Genomic DNA, 11359 nt, shown 5'->3' with positions numbered 1-11359 from the left:
TGCTGAAAACAGAATCCAACCCTGATGCCTCAAGAAACTTTAATGAAGGAACTATTTACAGAGGTGTGGAAATGATTAAGAAAATCAATAAGGGATGCTGAGGCACCCAGAGATGAAGAAGAAGAGAAAGCCATTACCACTGCTAGGTTGCCAGCTGCTCTCAGAAAGCATAGCCTGTCTTCTGGTCATCCCATACATACAGGAGGGACTCTTCCTGAAGGCTGGCCATCTTGACTAATGACACTTCTTCATCCACCAAGAGAGTTGGAAGGAAACGAATTACTCACACCCAGGGGACTTTAGGTGCAAGGCTGTCTAGAATAGCAAAAGCAAAGAGCAAAGAGTTGCTTTGACCTTCATCATGCTTAAGGCATCAGAATGAAGAAGGGTTCCCATGCCCAGACTAGAAATATGAGGTTCAAACTTCCCACTGATGTCAAGAGCTCAAGGAGGTGTGTGGAATTTCCTTACATAAAGTCCCAGGTATGTGCTGGTGGGGAAGGGTTAGCCAGAAGTCTAAAAGCTGTCAGCCATCAAACATCAAAAATTGAGTCAGACTCTATCAGACAGCCCAATAAATGGAAGAAGGGAGTAAGGCATATAAACTCTAAACCCCAGCCCTGCAATCCCCTGTCTGTGCCTCCCACAATGACACTTTCTAGAAGCCAGAGGTTGAGAAATCTTGGGTAACGTCATCCATAGGGTGATGTCAGATTTCTGGAGCCCAGAGCAGAGCTAAAGAGAATGGAAAATGGAACCTGGGGGTAAAAGTCAAAGAACCAGCAGATACATGGAAACCATTATTCAGCCTCTCCTCAGTTTGGTGAAACTTCACAACAGAGTTCTACCCAATAGCATGTGGAAAGAAGTGACGTGTGACCATTTCAATCCCAGCCCATAGCACTTGACATGGCCCTCAATGTTCTTCCAGTGTTTCCATCCATAGTTCAGATCGAAAGACCACTTCAAGGTCTTCAGTGATCACAGAGTCACTACTAGACTAGCTGAGCCTGAGTTTTTAAATGACTATTGATCAGACACCCACACTCAACAGTGACATGAGCAAGAAATCAATTTGTATGCGCTAAGCTTCTGAGTCTGTGGAACTGTTATTTAGACAACTGTAACCAATATATACATGAATATCGTTGGGAAAGAAAAAGTCTAAACTGAGCTGAAGTTTGCAAAAGAGACTAAAAATAACTTCTAAAAATCCATCCTAAAAATTATTAGCAATAAAAGACCATGAAAAAATAGGTTACCTACTTTGGACCAAAATGATCAAACCTTTGGTTCATTAGTTTTGCCTCTGTACTTTCTGCCAGTATTATTGAAGGCATGCTCTATTGTATAGAAGAAAAGGAAGGAAAATAGCTTTTGGGTAGGAATTCAACCATATCTTCCATAAATGGGGACAAGTGGGGCCTTTCAACACCAGCATGGGGACTGCTAGTCCTTGAGTTTGTATATAGTTTGGACCACTGTAAAGCCCATCCTCTTTCTTCAATGTTATTCTGTCTTCCTAAGATTTCATCCCTATGATTACTATTCATTTAATCTTCATTCACTCATTCTAGAAACATTTATTGAATGATAACTCTGTGCCAGCCACCTTCCCAGTGATTTACTGCTTACTTGGAAGAGTCCTAGATATGAAGTATAGCAAGTGCTTTGTTGGAAGTACCTGTAGAGTTCAGGGGGACCCAAAAGGAAGAATGCCCAGCTTCTGCTCTGCCGTGGTCAGGAGCAGGTCAGGTATGGATGGATTAGGAAAGTCTTCAGAGAAAAGGTGACTCGGAGCAGCTGCAAAGAAGTAGCTCTACAGACACATAAGCATCCAACAGCCTGTACTGCTCTTATGAGAAAGAATTAGCCTGCCCCAAGAGATGGGTCGGTGTATGCTGGTCACAGGCTAACCCTTCACTTTAAGGGTAGCACAGAGGACACGTTTCACCTTTGGACCTTCCTCCAGACACACTGGGCAGATACTCTGCTGCTACAAATACTGTGATTATCTGCCATTATCACCTCCGGGGCTGAGGTTGAAGCTGGGCCAACAGCTCTTCCCTAACACATTCTCAGTTCAGCAACAATGTTGGCACCAGGAGCAGCAGCTGGCGGGTGGGCAAGCCACCACAGCAAGGCAGTGACCCCCAGGTGGTTCTCAGGCCATGCTCTAGCTGAGTTTTAATGGAGTGCTGTCCCCAAGAAGAGTCTAGAGCTTCCTTGAGATCCACTGAGTCTGAGAGGTATGAGGCTGCAAGGAACCTGTCCAGCAGGGAGGGGGGGGGCTCAAAACCTGGGGGAAGTTGGATTCTTTCATTCTTCTAAGGTACTTCTCTCTCTCTGAATCCTCTGAAAATGCGTTTTCTTACCCTCGTTGTGAGGATCCGCAAGTTAATACAAGTAAAGAGCTTAGCGTGGTGTCTGGGGCACAACAGTGAGTGACAAATGTCATAGTCCAATGACAAGTATGACAGTGAGATGGTGTTGATGAGATGATAAATGGCCACTTCCTGGGCTCAAGGAAGGTGGTTCAGGTGATCACTAAATGACTGATTGGGGGCCACTGAGGGAAATTATTTTTCCTTAAGGAAACTGCTTGCCAACTCAAAATTTGTGTTTTCTGAATCATTTCATTTGCACTGGCCTACAGCTCACATATGGATTTCTTGCTTTTGGGTTTTTAACACTTACTTAAAGGCGGAACTCTACCATATCTTCACAATTTGCCTGTTAATCATTTTGACCCATTGCACTAGCTTTCTACATCATTCTGTGTCTTTGCACCTCCCTTTCTTATTCAACAAATGAATTTATCCTCATTTCTGTCCTGAGCCTTGTGTCAGGTATTGATGATTCAGAAATAAACAGGACCGAGTCTATGCCCTTGGAAGGTTTGCTGACGGCAGGCAGAGAGACAAGAAAGCAGTTTCAATGCAGTGGGGTACTTCCTGTGGAGAGAGCATTCCCAAGGCTACTATGAGAGCTCAGAGCCCCAGCCCTAAGTGAGGGTAAGGGTAGGAGTGTGCGGGCATTTCTGGTGGGGACAACCACAGATGCAAAGGCTCAAAGGCAAGAGGGCACAGGGAGCTTTCAGAACTGTGAGGAGACAGGCAGGGCTGGAGAAGACAACGTAAGGGAAGAAATGTCAAAAGATGAGTCTGAAGAAGTCAGTGGTGGTCAGGACCTTAGTTGCTGGGCCAAGGAGTCTGGACTAAATTCTCAGTCCTTAGCAGGACACTGCCAAAATAGACTGACAGTTTAGGGCATGAGTAATGAGGATGGAGAACAGCAGAGCAGCATGCATGGGGTCACAGTGACCAGAAGGAAATCTGGGCCCAAACACAGGTCCAGTATAGACCCCCTTAGCCAGTCTGCCCATGCTGGGGAGGCAGGAGAAGGAAAATTGTCTTGGGTCTTGAATCACCCTCTGTTGGCCACACTGGAACATGAAGGAGAGGTAAGAGTCAGGGATGGCACCTGGACTTCTGACTTGGGCAAATGTTTGCATGTCATTCAGTGAAACAGAGAGGAGATAAGGGGTAGCCCTGGGGAGAGGGCATGAGACAGCACAGTGAGCTCACTTCAGACATGCTGAATTTGACGCACCTAAGAGACTTTGAACTAAAGACTTCTGAATGCACTTCTCAACCAGCACCTCTTACCTGTCCAGCGTCCCCTCTCAGTACTCACCCTGGGCAGATCCTGTAAAGAATCATGTTCTCTTCGCAAATACAGTCTTTGCACATGCAATTCCCACCACCCAGAATTCTCCCCCAACACCACGCCACCCTATCTCTGTCCCAACCAATCTTCTCATCCTTCAAGTCTTGGCTTGGGTACCAGGACCTCCTGGAAATGTCCCTGACCCTCCTCCTCCCCCAAGTTCCACCTTAAGTGTCCCTCTGTTTCTTCTTACCTTTGACTCTGCTTCCCAATCTACGACAGGGTTGCAATTATCTGTCTTTTAGTCTCTTCCCTCAAGATGCCCTAAGATTGATGGGGAGGAGGGGTGCTCATCAATGTGTCCCTAGTGCTTGGTTCAGTGCCTGGCACATAATAATGGCTTAACAGAAGGTCTCTGTGACAAAGAGAAGCCAGCACACATGGTACATACAGCACTATTCACCTCACAGTTGATGTCACTTAACATCTTAACATCACTTGAACATGGGTTCAAAACTCCAACATGTTTTGAAATAGAAAGCTAAGCTCTCTCCTAAATCTGAAAATTTTCTGATAGGCACTGCTAAGAGCAATATGATACAATAACAATTTCTGGCATATGCAGCTCATTTTAACAGATGCCAATATGACATACAGAAAGCTGTCAGGCCTGCTCTGAAAAGGAAAGTCAGCCAGTTCATGTTCCACTTGCCAAATTAATTTCATTTGACGTTCAATTTGTATCCTAAGGTACTGTGGATTTAAAACCGCAGATTAGAGAAGTGTTCCATCTGACAAAATCAGATCCTCAAGTTATTTTTATTATGAGTCGGGCTACCTTGACAGGGATATCTCCAATCCATCTAAGAAATATATTCATTGATTACTTTTTTCATTTTTTTTTTAAATTTATTTGACAGAGAGAAATCCCAAGTAGATGGAGAGGCAGGCAGAGAGAGAAAGGGAAGCAGGCTCTCTGCTGAGCAGAGAGCCCGATGCGGGACTCGATCCCAGGACTCTGAGATCATGACCTGAGCCAAAGGCAGCGGCTTAATCCACTGAGCCACCCAGGCGCCCCTTTTTTCATTTTTTTACTGTTATGTGAGTCACCATACAATACATCATTAGTTTTTGTTGTAGTGTTCAATGATTCATTCATTATTTGCGTATAAGACCCAGTGTTCATTATAACACATGATTTTAATTTTAAATAAAATTCACTTTCTCCTCTTTCTTATGCCTCTTGAGTGAAGAGTATGCATCAGGGGTGCCTGGGTGGCTCAGTCATTAAGCGTCTGGCTTCAGCTCAGGTCATGATCTCAGGGTCCTGGGATTGAGTCCCTCTTTGAGCTTCCTGCTCAGGGAGCCCGCTTCTCCCTCTCCCTCTGTCTGATGCTCCCCATGCTGTGTTCTCCCTCTGTCAAATAAATAAATAAAAAGCTTTTTTTTTTTAAGAGTTTATTTATTTATTTGACACAGAGAGAGAGAGATCACAAGCAGGCACAGAGGCAGACAGAGAGAGAGGGGGAAGCAGGTTCTCTGAGCAGAGAGCCCAACGCGGGGCTCAATCCCAGGACTCCGAGATCATGACCCAAGCCGAAGGCAGAGGCTTAACCCACTGAGAAAAAGAAAAGAGCATGCATCAGTCCACCATACTCACAGAAAAAGGAAATAGCAGGAAGTTAGAACTCTATGGGCTTGAGAACAGAAAGGTGACTTGAAGGCACTTGGGTGGCTCAGTCAGTTGAATGTCTGTCCTTGGCTCGGGTCATGATCCCGGGATCTTGGGATGGAGCCCCACATCAGTCTTTCCTGCTCATGCAGAGTCCGCTTCTCCCTCTCCCTTGACCTCTCCACCGCATAGTTCTCTCTCTCTCTCTCTCTCATATAAATAAATACATTCTTTTAAAAAAAAGGACCAGATGTCTTCCCGGGTGAATTCTCCCAGACATTTAAAGACTTAGTACCTTTTCTTCTCAAACTGTTCTAAAAAGTGGAAATGGAAGGGAAAGTTCCAAACTCATTCTACAAGGCCAGCATGACCTTGATTCCAAAACAAAGACGCCACTAGAAAGGAGAATTACAAGTCAATATCCCTGATGAACATAGATGCAAAAATTCTCAACAAGATACCACCAAAATCAAATCCAAGAGTACTTTAAAAAAATTCTTCACCCCAGTCAAGTGGGATTTATTCCCAGGCTGCAGGGGTGGTTCAATATTTGCAAATCAATCACTGTGATTCACCACATTAATAAAAGAAAAATTGGCAATTTATCGATTAATATGGCATGTCTGTCCATTTGTTCAACTGTACTTTTTCAGCTTTGTGTTTTTATATTGTTATTCACGTGACTAACACTTATGTTTTTATGTCTCCATTTTTTATTTATTTTTAAGATTTATTTATTTATTTATTTGACAGACAGAGATCACAAGTAGGCAGAATGGCTCACGGGGCAGGGGGGAAGCAGGCCTCTCACTGAGCAGAGAGCCCGATGTGGGGCTAGATCCCAGGACCCTGAGACCATGACCCAAGCTGAAGGCAGAGGCTTTAACCCACTGAGCCACCCAGGCACCCCTGTATCTCCATTTTTTTAAATTTAATACAAATGGGATCTTTGCTTTAATTACAACTTCTAACTATTGTTTTTTTATGTTGCTATTATAATCTGCTGCTTTGATAAATTCTCTTATTTGTAGTTTCTCCATTGGTTATCTTGAGTTTTCAAAATATAAAATCAAATTCTCTACAAATAGATTTTGACCTCTCATTTCCATTTGAATGCCTCCAGTTACTTTTTCTTATCTAAAAGCATTGGCTAAAACTCTCTCACACAGTGTTATGAAATAGTGGAAATGGTGAGTTCTTCTGCTTTTTTCCTGAGTTTAACAAGAAAGCTTCTAATGTTCTCCTATTAAATAAAAAGCAAACTCTACCTTTGGGATTTTGGCACACAAGTGCACTCACACACACACTCATTCACACACACACACACACACATAAATTCCTATTTTATTGAGTGTTCTTAATATGAATGAGTATTAAATAATGTCAAATGACTTTTCTGAGCCTGCAATGATGATTATATGATCTTTCTCCTTAGCCATTTTAACATGATGCATTATATTAACAGATTTCCTAATGTTGAACCACCCTAGAATTCTTGGAATGAATTCCACGTATTCATTATGTATTTTTAATGTGTAATTGGGTTCTATTTGCTAATATTTTGTTTATTATTTTTAACGCATATATTTATAACCGAGATTGTTCTGTAGTTTTCCGGTTTAGAGAGATACCATTGACAGGTTTAGAGATCAATGTTTTAGTCTCTTTGTAAATCAAATTTCCAAGTTTTTCTTTTTTGCTCTGGAGTAGTTTAACCAGCATGAAGATAATGTGATCTTTAACTTTGGTAGAATTCCATGATCTACATTTCTGGAACTAGTGCTTTTTTGCCAGGCAGCTCTTTCACTAGTTCCTCTACTTCTTCCATAGTAATTACTATGGAATCTTTAGGGTATCTTTCTCACTGGTGTCAATTTGATTACATTGCATTTTTCTAGAAAAAAGTTCAAACAATTTTTGTAGGAAACTTCATCTAAGTTTACACTTATTTACAGAGGCTTCTACAAAGTAAATCTCGTGTTTTTTAAAATTCTCTCTGTTAGGATGGCTATTGCCCTTGTCACTTTAATTCTGTGTATTTATGCTTTCTTCTTTTTATGTTTTCCACTACATACTAGCTAGTGGTTTGTTAATTTTGTGACTTTTTCAACTTTTGCAATTTGAATTTATTCATAGATTCTACTCTTTTGTTATTGTTGTTTTCTTTCTTTTTTTTTTAAGATTTTATTTATTTATTTGACAGACAGAGATCACAAGTAGGCAGAGAGGCAGGCAGAGAGAGAGGAGGAAGCTGGCTCACCGCTGAGCAGAGAGCCCGATGCGGGGCTCGAACCCATGACCCCGGGATCATGACCTGAGCTGAAGGCAGAGGCTTAACCCACTGAGCCACCCAGGCGCCCCTGTTATTGTTGTTTTCTTACACAATTCTTCTACATTTATCACTTCTTCCCTTGTGCTTTCCCCTGGCTTATTTTTTAAATTATTTACACTACAATTTTATTTTTATTTATTTTTCACTTTTATTCATATAAATATTTCACAATATAAATTTTCCTATCATAACTGTGTTCATAGATCCACAAGATTCTGCTTTTTTACCCTGTGTTTCCTCGTTGATCCAAGAGTTGCTTATTCCAATGTTTTTATGTTTCTAAAAGAAGTCTTTTTAAATTTTTATTTTTATTAGTCTCTTATTCTACTGCCTTGTGGTCAAAAATTATTTTTATTCTTTAGGATTTATGACTTTTCAAGTTTATTTTTTTCTTCATGATCTAAGATGCAATCAGTTTTCATGAATGCTCCTATGCACTCGAAAGGAAGGTATGGAGGCTAACAGGGACCTCAAACATATCAGGTCCTATCCCGAGAACCTGGAAATATATTACTCTATAAAGGAATATAAAAAACGGTCTTTGCAGATATAATTAAGTTAAGGATCTGTAGATGGGGAAATTATCCTGGATTACCCAATTGGGACTTCGATGCCACTATAATCGTCTTTATGAGAGCGGGACTGAGGGAGACTTGACACACACAAAGGAGAAGGGTATGAGAAGATGGGACAGAAAGAAATCTGAAGATGCTGGTCTTGATTGGAAGGATGCAGCCTGCCGACACCTTCATTTTGGTACAGTGAAATGGATTTTGGACTTCTAATTTCCAGAATGCGACAAATGAATTCCTGTTGTTTTAATCCACCAGAACGGTAGGAATTTGTCACAGCAGCCATAAGCTAATACAGAGGTGTTTCCTCTATCAGATTTCAGAGATTTGTCCATATGTTTATGTTCTAAATTACTCCTTATCTTTCTGGATTTTTTATATTGTTCCTATTTTTTTTTTTTTTTTCTGCTTGCTCTGTCTCAGATTGAGGGAGATATAGTAAAGGCTCCTATTATTCCTGAGTTTCTACTTCCCCTGCCATCTCCTATTGTATCTCCTGGTAAAAATTTTCTCATGTTTCTGGGTATGGAACAATAATCACTATTTTTTTTAAGATTTTATTTATTTATTTGACAGGCAGAGAGCCAGGCGCGGGGGGGTGGGGGTTGGGGGGAAAGCAGGCTCCCTGCCGAGCAGAGAGCCCGATGTGGGGCTCCATCCCAGGACCCCGGATCATGACCTGAGCTGAAGGCAGAGGCTTTAACCCACTGAGCCACCCAGGCGCCCCCATTAATCACTATTTTATCTTTATCCTGTATTGTAGCCTTTAGCATTATAAAGTCCCCTTTGTTCTTTTGGATGTGGGATGTGCTTTGTCAACAGCATCATGTGAATTCTGCTTTGTTAGACAGTTCTAAAATCCTTTTTGGGGCACCTGGGTTGCTCAGTCAGTTATGCATCTGCCTTCGGCTCTGGTCATGATCTCAGGGTTCTGGGATGGAGCCCTGTGTCAGGTTTCTCTGTTCACCGGGGAATCTGCTTCTCCCTCCCCACCTGCCACTCCTCCTTGCTCATGCTCCTCTCTCTCTCTCTCTAGTAAATACAAAAAAAAAAAAAAATCCTTTTCTTTTATAGGTGAATTAAACTTACATATTTATTAATATAATCATATACTTGGCCTCAGTTCTGTTAAATGGGTACAGGCAGACATACAGCCATCCACTTACATGGTCTGCTTTATTTGCTTGCATTTTCTCTTTCTTTTGGTGCTTAAGACAGCTTATGTATTTGCTCTATGGTTACTTTTAGAATAATACCTTTATATAGTAACTGAATCCCCTCCCTTCTTGGGGATACTGCCTATCACTTACCTATTATGAACAATATTGGAATTTGCTAGAAATCTTTTCTTTCTCCTTCCCTCCTGCTCCTTCAGAACCTAATGTGAAATAATAGCTTTTTTCTTCTAACCAACACCAATCAGCAAGCTAGTCTCCGTTCCATATGTTCTTCATCTTATCTCCCCACTTTTGATAATTATACAAATAGCTATAGTTTTTTATAGTTATATTGTTCCTACCGTGCAGAGAAGATAAGCATTGTATAATGACTACCTCCATTATGTCCATCATTTAGTCATGGTACTAGAGATAATCAGAGACACCTGGGTAGCTCAATGGGCTAAGCCTCTGCCTTCAGCTCAGGTCATGATCTCAGGGTCCTGGTTCTCTTCTTAACAGGGAGTCTGCTCCCTCTCTCTCTCTCTCCCTCCAGCCCTGCCTACTTGTGATCTCTCTCTCTCTCTCTTTTCTCTATCAAATAATTAAATAAAATCTTTATTTAAAAAAGATAAAATCAATTCCCCTTGAATATAGAAGTCAAAACTCAATTTCCTAGATTAACTTACAGCCTTGGACACAAACAAGTGACTAAGTTCTGCAATCAGAACTTTGATCCAGAGGTGTGGAATGTTAGGAAGCCACTGTGCATGGACCTGCCATTTCTGCTGAAAAAGCTAGTGGCCTGGGCATCCAGCTTCCACACGTAATGATGAAAGAGAAGTTTCCCAATGATTTGAAGGTCATGTTCCTGAGGCAGAAGTGGCATTGATGCTGTTAGCAGTGGTAACTGCAGTAACATCTAATTTCTGGTGTTTGTACTTTGTAGCCATGACCCATATGGTAGAAGTTCCTCAACAGGCCAATTCTCCAACTTGGTTTTGGAATCCTAGGTTTGAGATTATTTCTCTAGCCTCCAGCCTAACATTATTGTGAACTTCCTAAAATCCTCTTCTGTACTTCCTGCCTAGAGTAGATACTGTTGATTGTATCCAAACGTCCTGACTTGAATCATACCTGGAGGGTCACACATCTTCTACTATTTTTGTAGAGATTGAATGATATACATTATGCTAGCACACTGAGCAGACACTCAACAGTGCTCAGCAAGGATTAGTTTCCCTCTGGGTTCCTGAGCAGGTAAATAAGGAGGTACACAGGCAGCCAGTTGAAGTTTCTGAAATAGATCTGCATTTTTAAAAGACATATTCAAGCACTGGACATGGAATGTCCAAACCTCAAATGTTTCCTGGAATCTCCCTGGTCTATTAAACTTAGGAGCAAAGGTAATAAGGTTTATATACATGACTGGCTATATAAGTCATGGGGCCCACGGCAATATGAAAATGCAGGGTCCTTAAAAAAAAAAAAACTATAATGGGGGAATAGTGGGGGCTCCTGGGTGGCTCAGTCGGTTAAGTGACTGACTCTGGATTTCAGCTCAGGTTATGACCTTAGAATCGTAAGATTGAGTCCTGCATGGGACTCCATAGTGGGCAAGGAGCCTGTTCAGGACTCCCTCACTCCCTCTGCCCACAACTCCCCTCCTCCCAGCTTACACAGGCATGCACACATGCATGCACACATGCTCTCAGTCTCTCTCAAAAAAAAAAAAAAAATACTATATATATATAATTAATTCAAGATGGCAACAGCAAAGCATTAAACCAACCACAGGGCAATTCTAAGTTTGCATGCCCATGAAGCTTGCCATGTCCATATGAAGCACTTCTGATCTCTTTCTCATCTGTTATTATTAAGAATAGAGAATATGACAGGGACATCCATATCCCTCCATTGCCACCCTTAACCTCTGTTTAAAACAAGCAAGCTGTGA

This window comes from Mustela lutreola, chromosome 6, assembly GCF_030435805.1.
Source record: "Mustela lutreola isolate mMusLut2 chromosome 6, mMusLut2.pri, whole genome shotgun sequence".
NCBI classification, from domain to species: Eukaryota; Metazoa; Chordata; class Mammalia; order Carnivora; family Mustelidae; genus Mustela; species Mustela lutreola.
Note: the sequence above shows the minus strand (reverse complement) of the source record.